Here is a 13,801-nt window from a genome sequence, read left to right as displayed (position 1 = left end):
AACTTGCATGTCTTCAACTCTCAGAAATTTCTGATAGTTTGAAAATCTACATAATAATAATTGCACTTAGCACTGATCATGAGATCATTATGCACCAACACATCTCTAAGCCCTGTGTATATATAATTTTATTCATATTGTGATATATTATCACTATCCCTATTTTTGAATGAGGGAACAAACTCATCATAGTTACAGGTTTTGTCCAAGGTCACATAATCAGCAAGTGGTAGAATTTGGTTTTGAAAACAGACCCATATAAATCCTAAGCTATCATCATTAACACCTGTGGTCTACTGTCTTTCAAAATTCCCATTTATTCCAATTCCACCCTCCACCTCTCCTACCCCCAAACCTAACAATACAAAACATCTCTTCTTTTTGTATTCTTTATTGTACTTCATGATTTGATCTTCTATATAGTTCCCAAATCTGGAAACATCCCGGACTCTTTCCTATTATCCCCTGTCAAATTGTTCTTCATGTCTAGCAGCATTTAGTTCACAGATGTCATGGCAAGTATATGTTGCTGACATCTCCTGTCTCCTAATTGATTTTTCTGGGCTGGTCTTTCCACAATCCATTAGTCCTGCACAGTTAACAGATATTTTTAATCAATCTGATCCTGTCACTTTGCTTTAAAACCTCTCATGGCTTCTTGAGTGTTTGTTGCCTACCAGTCTCCATAGCATTCTTTCAAGGTCATTCACAAATGACTCCATCTATATTTTCTGATCAGATTTGTCTTACACATATGTGAATGATTGCTTTTTCAGATGTATGTACATGCTATATAAGGAACAAAATACAAAATAATTTCAAGTTATTGCTAAAAATATAGTGGATTTTTATCATTGTGAATTTCTCAACCAATGAGATATTAAAAGTACAACTACTTTCATATGGGATACTTCAATTTTTTTTTAATATTTAAGAGTGTCTCATAAGTAATAAATGCTGAGATCTGCCAATACGTTTTATGAAATGATGATCAATCAAGAACCATTCTTTGGGATTTTAGAACTTAAAAGTTTTAATGAACATGATTAACTATTGTAGTTTCAAGGTTAAACCTGGTAGGACTTGGAACCAAAGTCATTCCTGGGCTGAGTAATGGACTGATTTTTTTGGGGGGGGTGTCGGGGGTTGAACCTAGGTGTGCATGGAATTACTAGCCCTAAGATCTTTCCAAAGTAGGGAAGAATTTTTTATTCCTAATAATTTTTATTCTTAATAGCTTATCAGAAAGAACATTTAAATATGTCTTTCCCTTATGGTAGGCTTCAGTATAGAAGCAGGAATGAAATAAAAAGGAAAAAAGTGATATTTCATTAAAAAACTGTATCCAATGTGGTTTGGTCTTCAGTTGTCTCCTATCTTGAAAACGGGATGGACACTGTTTTCTATCCTTGTGTAACCACCTGTTCATTTGACACCATCACCAAAGCAAAGGGATTAAATAGATCATTTCCTTGTGTAGTGAGAGAAAAGATTGGGCTCAGGAGTTGGATGTGTTTGGGTTAAAACTTTGATACAAAGTCACCAAATGTTACACTTCAGTTTCCTTATCTTTAATACAGGAATAAAGCCTACTTTGTAAGGTTATTGAGAGTCTAAAAAAGATAGAGTTGAACTTGAAAAGAGTAATAAATCTTGACTTCTCTTTCTGTGGTACCATGAACCCAAATAGCTCACATCTGTTTAGTGCTTAAACTCTAAGGCTGGGGAAAACTTAACCCTTATTTAGTCTAGTCTCTTATTTCATAAATGTGAAAATACCAAGAAGTCATGCAAGATCTGATCACATCATGAAATTGTTATATAATTGAGCATAGGCTGAGGAATCTTCTTCTAGTTTAATATTGTCCATCCCTAGTGATGGCAAACTGATCTTCAATCAAATGCTAAAGAGAGGGATCCCTGGGTGGCGCAGCAGTTTGGCGCCTGCCTTTGGCCCAGGGCGCGATCCTGGAGACCACGGATCGAGTCCCACGTCGGGCTCCCGGTGCATGGAGCCTGCTTCTCCCTCTGCCTGTGTCTCTGCCTCTCTCTCTCTCTCTGTGTGACTATCATAAATAAATAAAAATTAAAAAAAAATGCTAAAGAGATATTAACTGGATTGAGTGGAACAAGTAAGTGAGAATCTTCTTAATTCTGAGCACTGGGCTGGTGCTGCTGGTATCAGTAATGGATAAAAATATTTATTTTATTGGAAATATCTCCTAGAAATTTGTAACACACTAGAATCACCTGGGAGAAGTCTTAAAAATTGTCCATGTCTGGACTTCACCTGGGGTTTTAAATTCAGAATTTTAAAGTTCTTTTGGTTTAAGGTACAATCCAGGTATTAGACATCAACACTGCTGAATAATATTATTTATGATGGAATGATAACTCTGGAAATGAGAAGAGCTTGAGAACACAGAGGAAGAAGGGAATTGCCTGGGGATCAAAAGGATAGCTTTGGGAAATCTGCTGAAGAGAGATTCCAACTGTCCTCATCCATCATTCATTCAACAAATATGTCTGGAGTAAAATTTTCTTTCAAGTATTGTGTTTGACATCATCGGTGAGAAAGAAATGAGTCAAAAAACTTATAATCTAGGGATATGGGAAATAAGACTGGAAGTGAAATAATAAGAAGAATTTATAATTACTTCCCAAAGTGATATAAGCAAATGCAAGAGCTCCCTGTTTCATAGAGCCACATACCAGGCAACCTCCAAGTAATGGGTGAGGCAGATATTTGGAAATATACAGATCAGCCCTGGATTTTTTTTTTAATTAAAAGACTTTGTTTTTTAGAACAGTTTTAGGTTTGCAGAGATAGTGCAGAAAGTACAGAAAGTTCCCATATACTCCATCCCTGCACAGTTTCCCCTATTACTAACATTTTTCCTTAACAGAATACATTTGCAACTGATGAACCAGTATTAGAAGATAATTTTTAACTATATTTCATAGTTTACATGAGGGTTCACTCTTTTTTTTTATATTTCTATGGGTTTTGACAAATGTATAATATTACATATCCACCATTACAATTATCATACAAGATAGTGTCACTTCTCTAAAAATGCCCTGTGCTTTACTGAAACACCCCTACTGCCTATCCCTGAACCTCTGGAAACAAACGTTTGGTAGTTTTACCGTCTCCATAGTTTCACTCTTTCCAGAATTTCACATAGTTGGAATCCTACAGTACATAGCTTTTCACTGATTTCTTCAATTAGCAATATGAATTTAAGGTTTCTCCATGTCTTTTCATGGTAGATGGTTTTCTTCTTATTGTTTAATAATATTCCATTGTATGGCCATACCACAGTTTGTTTATTCATTTAAAGAATATCTTAGTTGTTTCCCATTTTTTGACAATTATGATGAATAAAGCTGCTATAAACATTTGTGTGCAGGTTTTTATGTTGACACTCACTTTCTTTTATTTTTTTAAGCCCTGGATTTTTATTATTCTGATTTTCATTTGTGTCCTGACAGTTTGGCTCAAAGACACAGCTGCTGGTTTTTCTCCCCTGCCCTCATCCTTCCTGCCAACTGTTGCTTCCTTCCTCAGACTCTTGCTTCTCAGCCTATAGTTTAGGGTAGAGTTAGCCTGACAGGTACAACAGAGGCTCTGCCTCATTTGGAGACCTGGTCCATCCTTGAAGACATAAGGTAATGTCCTCAACAGGAGTGAAATATCAGGACAAGCAGGAAGAAGCAGAGGGAAGGCTGAGAGCAGTTTAGGATAGATGGAGCCCCCTTTGTCCCCCTTTCCTTAAAGACCTCGTAAATTGCCACATGCCACAAAGTTGTTATAATTTTACATACATAAATCTATATAAGTTCATATAAATCTTCATAAGTTTATGATGATTATGTGACAAGCCCCCTCTAATGTACTACGTCAACTCACCCAACTGTTTGAGACTACGTTAGCTTCTACCCTTCCATATTCTTCCCATCTACCAACATGCTCATATTTTATTTTCTTTCCTTTCTACTTTAAGTCAAGTCTATTGCCTATCACAGCATGTACAGCTCTAAGTGGAAATCCTAGTCCTTATGACATAACTGGATTTTGTGACATGGGGGGATGGGATAGAGGGAAGACTGATAGAGGGCATAGCTTATAGTCCTCCTAAATTGACAAACTGGAAGAAGGCTTTTTTTTTTTAAGATTTTATTTATTTATTCAGAGAAATACAGAGAGAGAGGCAGAGACACAGGCAGAGGGAGAAGCAGGCTCCTCACAGGGAGCCCAGTTTGGAACTTGATCCCGGGACCCCAGGATCACTGCCTGAGCCAAAAGCAGATGCTCAACCACTGAGCCACCCAGGTGTCCCTTGAGGAAGGAGACTCCCTAGGGATGCCTGGATGGCTCAGTGGTTGAGCATCTGCCTTCCTCTCAGGGCATGACCTCAAAGTTCTGAGATTAACTCCCACATTGGGTCCCCTGAGCTTGCTTTTCCGTGCCTATAAATGAAAGAAATTATGCTGTTTATCCAATAAACTGTTTTAAGATTTAAAAATAAGTCACAGTATTTGTCTAGGGGAGTAAAACATAAATACCCCGTGAAAGAATCACAATGTTTGTTCTGAGTGCAGTAGTCTAAGGAAACCTTGAAATTTTATCTTCTAGAATATATGACAAGAAGTTCTGCTTATTATGTGAGCTGCATTTTTTCCCCATCAATATCTCCCACTTTGTACTTTATAATCCAGACCTATATATTTATGAATCTGTCTAGGGATTATGACTATCTAGTATTACTTCCAGAGACACTTGAGGGTGTAGGGTGTGATTAGGGGCAGAGAAGGAGGGTCTTTCCACAGAGCATTGACTGGGTGGTTTACCAGTGTGTATCCAAGTCCTGATGTTACTTGTCCTAAGTCTCCCGGAAGAGCATAGATGTTTCCTTGAGGTCTTCACTCAGTCTCATGGGGATGCCACAGGATATACTCTTTCTGCTTTACAGGCTAAAGATGCCATGTGTTTTTATAATTTTAGTTGGGGGAGGGCTGGGGAAGGAACATCATGGTCACAGGAGTCATAACAAGGAAACTGAATTTTCACATAATCTCCTGTACTACAACACCAGTTTTCTTGATAACAGCATTATTGAAAAATAATTTATATACCATAAAGTTCATCCATTTAAACTTTATAATTCCATAGTTCTTAGTATATTTGTAGAGCTGTTTAACCATCACTATAGTCAATTTTAGAATATTTTTATCACCTTAAAAAGAAAGCCGTACCCTTTAGGTGCCACTTTTTAACGACTTCTCCCTTCACGCCCTTATCACCACCAGCCCTAGGCAACCACTAATCTCCTTTTTCTTTTTGCCTATCCTGTATGTTATAGGAGCACCATTAAAAACACACAAAATTCTATAGATTAACAATTCTTAAACTTCTCATCCTCTTCCTCCTCTTAGTCCCCCTTAAAAAAAAAGGCTTTGCTGAGAGGATATGCAGAGGGGATTTCAAGAAGAACCTAATGTAGGTTCATCAAGGAGTCCTACCCTGAGCTCACAGTCTCTGACCTATACTTCACCTCAGCCAACCTTCATTGTTTCACATCCAGACAAGGCTATATATCACATTGTTGTTTAAATTGAGACTCAGACTCAGGATTTACAATAAGACTTTTGCTTATCAAAACTATACCACAGAAAAGGAGAGAGTATACACTAGTCAAAGGCTGAGAATCACACTAATAAACTGTCCTTAGTTAATTCTTTTTAAAAAATGTTGTATAGAGTGCCTGGGTGGCCCAGTTGGGTAAGTGTCTGCCTTGGGCTCAGGTCAAGATCCTGGTATCCTGGGATCAAGGCCCACATAGGGCTCAGTGGGGAGCCTGTTTCTCCCTCTGCTTGTGCTCTCTCCTTCTCTCAAGTAAATCTTTAAAAAATGTTGTATCAAGATAGCTTTTATTTTTAATTTTTCATCTTTGTTGAAACAGTTTGTTAACACAGTGTTGGTTTCAAGTATACGATGTAGTGATTAAACAATTCTATACATTACTCAGTGCTCATAATGATGAGCATACTTTAATCCACTTCATCCATTTCACCCATCCCCCCACCTACTTCTGGTGACCATCAGTTTGTTCTCTATAGTTAAGAGTCTGTTTCTTGGGATCCCTGGGTGGCGCAGCGGTTTAGTGCCTGCCTTTGGCCCAGGGTGTGATTCTGGAGACCCGGATCGAATCCCACGTTGGGCTCCCGGTGCATGGAGCCTGCTTCTCCCTCTGCCTATATCTCTGCCCCTCTCTCTCTCTCTCTCTGTGACTATCATAAATAAATAAAAAATAAAAATAAAAAAAATAAAAAGAGTCTGTTTCTTGGTTTGTCTCTTTTTTTTTCTTTGTTTTGTTTCTTTATTTTCACATATCAGTGGAATTTTTCTTTCTTTGACTGACTTATTTCACTTAGCATTATACATTCTACATCCATCCATGTTGTTGCAAATAGCAAGATTTCATTCTCTGTTTGTGGCCAAATAATATTCCATTGTGTATACACGCACACACACACACACATATGTGATATATATATATATATATATATATATATATATATCTCACATCTTCTTTATCCATTCATTTATCAATGGACAGATTGGTTGCTTCCATATCTTGGCTATTGTAAATAATGTTCCTATAAACATAGGGGTGCATATATTATTTTCAAATAAATGTTTTGGTTTTCTGTGGGTAAATACCCAGTAGTGGAATTACTGGATCACATGGTAATTCTGTTTGTAATTTTTTGAGGAACCTCTATACTATTTTCCAGAGTGGCTGCACCAGTTTTCATTCCCAACAACAATGCATGAGAGTTCCTTTTTCTTCACATCCTCACTTTGTTTTTTGTGTTTTTGATTTTTTTAGCCATTCTGACAGGTGTCAGATGATATCTTATTGTGGTTTTGATTTGCATTTCAAAATGCAAGTGATGTTGAACATCTTTTCATGTGTCTGTTTTCCATTTGGATGTTTTCTTTAGAGAAATATCTGTTCATATCTTCTGCTCATTTTGTAATTGTATTATTATTATTATTATTACTATTTGGTGTTGAGTTATACCAGATTTTTATATATTCTAAATATTAACCCCTTATCAAATAGGTCATTTGCAAATGTCTCCTACTCAGTAAATTGTCTTAGTTTTGTTTGTTGTTTCCTTTGCTGTGCAGAAGCTTTTTATTTTGATGTATCCCAGTAGTTTATTTGTGCTTTTGTTTTCCTTGCCTTAGGAGACATATCTAGAAAAGGAGCTATGCCCAAGGTCAAAGAAATTACTGCCTGTGCTCTCTCCTAGGATTTCTATGGTTTCAAGGCTCATATTTAGGTCGTTAATTCATTTTGAGTTTATTTTATGTATGGTGTAAGAAATTGGTCCAGTTTCATTCTTTTGCATGTAGCATCCAGTTTTTCCCAATATCACAGGTTGAAGAGATTGTCTTTTTCCCCTTGCAAGAATATACAATGCCTCCTTTATGTTTTATTATAAATATTCTTGCCTCCTTTATCATAGATTAGCTGACCATATAATCTAGGCTCTCTCTCCTATTCCCTTGATCTATGTGTCTGTTTTTGTGCCACTACTATACTGTTTTGATTATGACAGCTTTGTAGTATATCTTGAAATCTGGGATTCTGATACCTTCACCTTTGTTCTTCTTTTTCAAGATTGCTTTGGCTATTCGAGGTCTTTTATTTCATACAAATTTTAGGATAATTTATTGTATCTCTGTGAAAAAGGATGTTGGTATTTTGATAGAGATTGCATTAAATATTTAGATTGCTTTGGGTGCTATTGACATTTTAACAATATTTATTCTCCCAATTCATGAGCAGGGAGTATCTTTCTACTTGTTTGTGTCATCAATTTCATCAATGTTTTATATTTTATAATTCTTGGAGTACAAGCATTTCATCTTCTTGGTTAAATTTATTTCTAGGAATTTTATAATTTTTGGTGCAGTTGTAACTGGGATTTTTTTCTTAATTTCTCTTTCTGCCACTTCATTATTAGTGTATAGAAATTCAACAGATTTCTGCTTATTGATTTTTTGTATCCTGTGACCTCACTGAATTATTAGCTTCAGTAGTTTTTTGGTGGAGTCTATGGGGGTTTTCTATATCAAGATCAGGTCATCTGCAAATAGTGAGTTTTACTTCTTCACCCATTTGAATGCCCTTTACCTCTTTTTGTTGTCTGATTGCTGTGGCTAGGACTTCCAGTACTTTGTTGAATAAAACTGGTGAGAGTAGACATCCTTGTCTTGTTCTTCATCTTAGGGGAAAAGCTGTCAGCTTCTCACCATTGAGTATGTTAGCTGTGGGTTTTTCATGTAAGTCCTTTATTATGTTGAGGTATGTTCCCTCTAAACCTACTTTATTGAGGGTTTTTATTATGAATGGTTATTGTGCTTTGTCAAATGCTTTTTCTGCATCTATTAAATGATCATATGATTTTTATCCTTCCTCTTATTGATGTGATGTATCACATTAATTGATTTGCGAATATTGAACCACCCTTGCAACCCAGGAATAAATCCCACTTGATTGTGAATGATTTTATTTTTATGATTTTTCATTTTTAAGTAATCGCTATACCCAATGTGGGGCTTGAACTCACAATCTGAGATCAATAGTCACATGCTCCACCAAATGACACTAACTGAGCCAGCTAGGTACCTCTTTTTTGTTGTTGTTTTTTAAAGATTTTTTATTTTTATGAATGAATTTTTAAATGTTTTGTTGGATTCAGTTTGCTAGTATTTTATCGAGGATTTTTGCATCTATGTTCTTCAAAGATATTGGCCTGTCATTATCTTTGTTTTTTTTTTTTTTTTTTGGTAGTGTCTATCTAGTTTTGGTATCAGAGTAATGCAGGCCTCCTAGAATGAATTTGGAAGTTGTTCTTCTTCTATTTTTTGGAATAGTTTGAGAATAGGTATTAACTCTTCTTTTAAGTGTTTGGTAGAATTCACTTGTGAAACCATCTGGTCCTAGAATTTTCTTTGTTGGGAGTTTTTGATTAGTGATACATTGTCATTGCTGGTAATCACTGTGTTCAAATTTTCTATTGTTTCTGATTCAATTTCGGGAGTTTATGTGTTTCTAGGAATTTATCCATTTCTTCTTAAGTTGTCCAGTTTATTGGCCAGTTTATTGGCATATAATTTTTCATAATATTCTCTTATAATTATATTTCTGTGGTGTCAGTTGTTATTTCTCCTCTTTCAATTCTGATTTTGTTTATCGGAGTCCTCTTTGTTCCTGACATCGTCATCATTGTCATTGTTGTCATTATTGTCATCTGTCTGACTAAAGATTTATCAGTTTTGTTGATCTTTTCAAAGAACCAGTTACTGATGTCACTGATCTGTGCTATTATTTATTTTATTTTCTATTTCATTTATTTTTGTTCTAATCTTTATTATTTCCTTTCTTCTACTGGTTTTTGGTTTTGTTTGTTGTTCTTTTTCTAGATCCTTTAAATGTAAGGCTAAGCTGTTTATTTTGAGATTTTTCTTGCTTCTTGCTATAAGCTTCCCTCATAAACAGCTTTTGCTACATCCCAAAGGTTTTGAACCATTGTGCTTTCACTGTCATTGTCCCCATGTATTTTTTTATTTCGTCTTTCATTTGTTGGTTGACCCATTCCTTGTTTAGAACCTCCATTTGCGGTTCTTTCCAGATTTTTTCTTGCAGTTGATTTCTAGTTTTATAGCTTTGTGGTAAGTAAAGATGCGTGTAATGACTTTGATATTTTTGAATTTGTTGAGATTTGTTCTGTGGCCTAATATGAGATCTATTCTGGAGAATGTTCCATGTGCACTTGAAAAGAATGTATATTCTGCTGTTTAAGATGGAATGTTCTGAACATATGTTAGATCCATGTAGTCCAATCCAAACCCACTGTTTCCTTGTTGATTTTCTGTCTGGATGATCTACCCATTAATGTTAAAGTGTTAAAGTCCCCTACTGTTATTGTATCTCAGTTTTCTTCGTGAGATTAGGGAAGTTTTTAGCTATCATTTCTTCAAATAAATTTTTTGCCCTCTTTTCCTTCTCTTCTTCTGGAGTCCCTATAATGTGAATGTTGTTTTGCTTGATAGTGGTGCTGAGTTCTGTAAGTCTACATTCATTTTTTGTTATTTTTTTCCTCTCTCTCCTGTTCATTTCAATTGTTTTCCATAGTCTTTCTTCTGGGTCACTCGCCCATTTTTCTTCTTCCTCTAGTCTACTATGTAGTCCCTCTCCTCTATTATTCTTATTCTTATTCTTATTCTTATTCTTATTCTTATTCTTATTCTTATTATTATTTATTTTTTTTTTTAGAAAGTGACAGAGAACCTGAGACAGGGCGGAAGGGCAGAGGGAAAAAGAGAGTGAAGCAGACTCATGCCCAGCATGGAGCTTAACACAGGGCTCAGTCTCACAACTGAGATCATGATCTAAGCTGAAATCAATAGTCAGATACTGAACCAACTAAGCCACACAGGTGCCCCCCTTCCTGTGTATTTTTGTTTTTAGTTATGGAGTTCTTCATCTTTGGTTCTTTTTTAATGCTTTCTATCTATTGAGGGTCTCACTGAGGTACTCCTCCCTTTCCTCAAGTCCTATCAGTATCTTTATGATCATTACTTTAAATTCTCTATTAAGGCATATTACTTCTCTCCATTTTGTTTAGGTCTCTTGTTGTATTTGTGTCCTATTCTTTCATTTAGGATATATTCCTTTGTCTCCTCATTTTGTCTACTCTCTGTGTATATTTCTATGGGTCAGGAAAATCAGCTACATCCCTTGCTCTTGAAAGTAGTGGCCTTGGGGCACCTGGATGGCTCAGTGGTTATCTACCTTTGGCTTAGGTTGTGATCCCAGGGTCCTGGAATTGAGTCCCACATCAGACTCCTCATGGGCAGCCTGCTTTTCCCTCTGCCTATGTCTTTGCCTCTCTCTCTGTGTCTCTCATGAATAAATAAATATCTTTTTAAAAAGAAAGTAATGGCCCTAAGGAGAAGAGGTCCTGTAGTGCCCTGCTGTGCAATGTCTTCTGTTCACCAGAACCTAGTGCTTCATGGATGTCTCCTGTGTATTATATGTGCCCTACTATTGTGGCTAAGCTGCTTTTGCCTTCAGTCCAGTCATTTGCAATGGCTCTCTTTGCCTGTTGTGGGCAAGATTTGGTCCCTGTGTTGTTTGTGGGCCATTCTGTGGCCACTGAGAAGCTTTTGTTGGTGGATGAGGCCTGCAGTCAAACCAGATGTCTGCCCCCAGCCCACTGCTGTTGCCTCAGTTGGACGGGTATGTGTGGTTATTCCCTGTCTTCCTAGGGTAGGAGTCACTTTGAAGTGGTTCTAGTCTTTGTTGGGACTGCTTGCACATTGCCAGGCTTATGGTACATCTTTGGATGGGCTCCAGCCAAATACATACTGGAAGGAGCAGGTCCACAAGAAAATGCTGGGGTTCATGCTGGTACTTTCTGGACCAAGGTAGGCTGGATTGGATGGAGTTGATCCAAAGAAAAATGCACAGGTACAGAGTGAGTGGTGTTAGCAAGTTAGGTAGCAAGTGTTGACACAGTGCTGATTCCTGCAGGTGTTTGTGTATTTAGGTTGGAGGGTAAGGGAGGGAAATGGTGCCTGCAAGTTATTTTTGTTTCTGGAGTAGTTTCCCAATGATTCCTGCCATCACATACTCTGAGATTAGTAAACAAATCTCCCTCCTGTAAACCTTAGGCATTTTTCAAACTGCTGCTTCTATGCTATATCTCTGTGAGGCTGTTTGTTGTGCTTTGCTTGTGTCTTTTTAAGGGTAGAGACTTTGGCCTCTAAGTCCATTGATTTTTAAAGTTCCAGGTGTTAAGCCTCTCTGATTGTAAGAACTTGCAAAATTGGGCTCCTTTTATTTTCAAAGCCAGATGTTATGGTGGTTTGTCTTCTCTGTGTGCGGTCCCCATGCTTAGGGTATATGTTCTTTCCCCACTCTCTGCCTGTGCATCCCTCCTTCCACAGACCAATCTGCAGGCCTGTTGAGCTCCTAATCATGTCTCTGTCCTTCCCATCCTCTTCAATGTGGCCTCTTCTCTACATTTAGTTGTGGAAATTCTGTTCTGTCAGTCTTTGGTCATTTTCTGGGTTATTTACACAGATGTAGGTGTTGTCTAGTTCTATCATGGGATGAGGTGAGCTTAGGATTCTCCTACTCTGCCATCTTCTCCAGAGTCCTTAGTTAATTTTTGATAGAAAATTTTAGTTGCTGGAACAATTTGAGCTGGGTTATAATGAAAGCTACCTTAAGTTACATTCTGTCATGTGTACAAGAGACATAAAATAGCGTATCAGACCTTTTTTTATTAGCTTGATGAAGTTACAAGTTCTCTGTTCCTTTATGGTTTTTGACTACCAATGTGTGAAATGGTCCACTTGACCCAGAACAAAAATATTTCAGAGGTATGATATGGTGGCTCTTGGAGAAGATCTCAATCAGCCTGAAACTAAAACCAATGGCTGATCATAAGGCTGTTCAGAAATCAGCTCAGGATGCCATCCCCAGTGAATTCCTCATTATCTAGTCCATGATAAAATTTTAGTTTTAGTCTTTCTTAATCCCCATATTGATACTATTGATCTATCCCATGATTTTGAAATAATTTCCTGCATTGCTTCTAGTTCACCAACCTTCGTGAATTCTCTATGGCTGTTTGCTTATACTTTTGTAGTGTATTTGCTTAAATAATTCTCTTGTTACTCCTAAAATGTTGGCATTTGCAAGGCTGGGCCTTTAATTTTTACTTCTGGTTTTATAGGATGATTGATTCCATTCTCCAAATACTCCTATTACTTTCAAAAAATACTATTTTTTGGTAACATTATCATGTACTAGGAACTGTATTTATCTCTTAATGTATTTTACCTCATTTAATTCTTACAACATTCTTAAAATTAGTATATTTGTTTGGCATGAAGATAAAAAAAGTCATGTACCTTGTTCAAATCATAGCTTGAAAGATCTGGGACTAGATCCCAGATCTGACTGCAAGACCACTGTTTTAAACTTAACATATACTGCCCAATATATTGTGAATTTCAATGTCTTACTTGAACCTGAGGCAAGGGTTTCATAGCTTTGGAGCACCTGAGTAGAATCTATAAAAATTATTTCAAATATAGATGGCTCTGACCCTCCTTTTTCTTACTGAAAGAAAATCTTGGTAGATGGTTTTGATTCATGCTATTGATGCATACCAGGTAATGGGATCTTGATCCTTATGTTCAATTTACTACTCGTTTGCTACCTAGATACCTCCCAGAAACTTTGACTTTGACCTGGACAAAATTGAACCTACATCCTTTCAAATATCTCCTTAGTTAAAAAAAAATCTCCTTAGTTTATTTCTCATATTATTAATGTATCACCATTGACACACAGATGGACATTTGGAAGTCATTCTAGAATCCTTCTTACTCACTCCTTATCCTTTTGTCTCCAAGTCCTACAGAACTTACCCCAGGTGCTACATGGAGTGCTCCAATAAGAGATGAAATGATTTTAGGAGTCCAGTATCTTGGAACAGAGGCCCAAAGGGACTACACCTTCAGGCATCGCCAAGAACTGCAGGTACCAAGGTGAAGCCCTGAATCTAGGTTGGCATTTGGTTTTATTATCATAGAATGTTAAGTATGTGGAAATAAGGAAGGAAAATCACCTCAAGAAACCAATCATGTGAGGGGCAACAGGGAAATGCATTTGTGACTATCTGCACAGGTCTCAGAGGAGGA

The 13,801-nt window shown here is 36.9% G+C and overlaps 1 protein-coding gene across 13 annotated transcripts in view; it reads left to right on the top strand.

Moving 5' to 3' along the window:
- Positions 1-13,801, top strand: part of ASNS (asparagine synthetase (glutamine-hydrolyzing)) — a 146,340-nt gene that overhangs the window by 98,633 nt on the left and 33,906 nt on the right. For 11 of the 13 annotated variants that reach the window (XM_041727292.1, XM_041727285.1, XM_041727280.1 and 8 more), the window contains one exon: positions 13,514-13,648. The gene's annotated coding sequence lies outside the window, so the exon portion shown is untranslated. The remainder of the gene's footprint in view (positions 1-13,513; positions 13,649-13,801) is intronic. The other 2 variants (XM_041727288.1, XM_041727281.1) reach the window with 1 other exon arrangement.

The sequence above is a fragment of the Vulpes lagopus genome, chromosome 13, assembly GCF_018345385.1.
Source record: "Vulpes lagopus strain Blue_001 chromosome 13, ASM1834538v1, whole genome shotgun sequence".
NCBI classification, from domain to species: domain Eukaryota; kingdom Metazoa; phylum Chordata; class Mammalia; order Carnivora; family Canidae; genus Vulpes; species Vulpes lagopus.
Note: the sequence above shows the minus strand (reverse complement) of the source record. Positions and strands in the feature narration are given on the sequence as shown.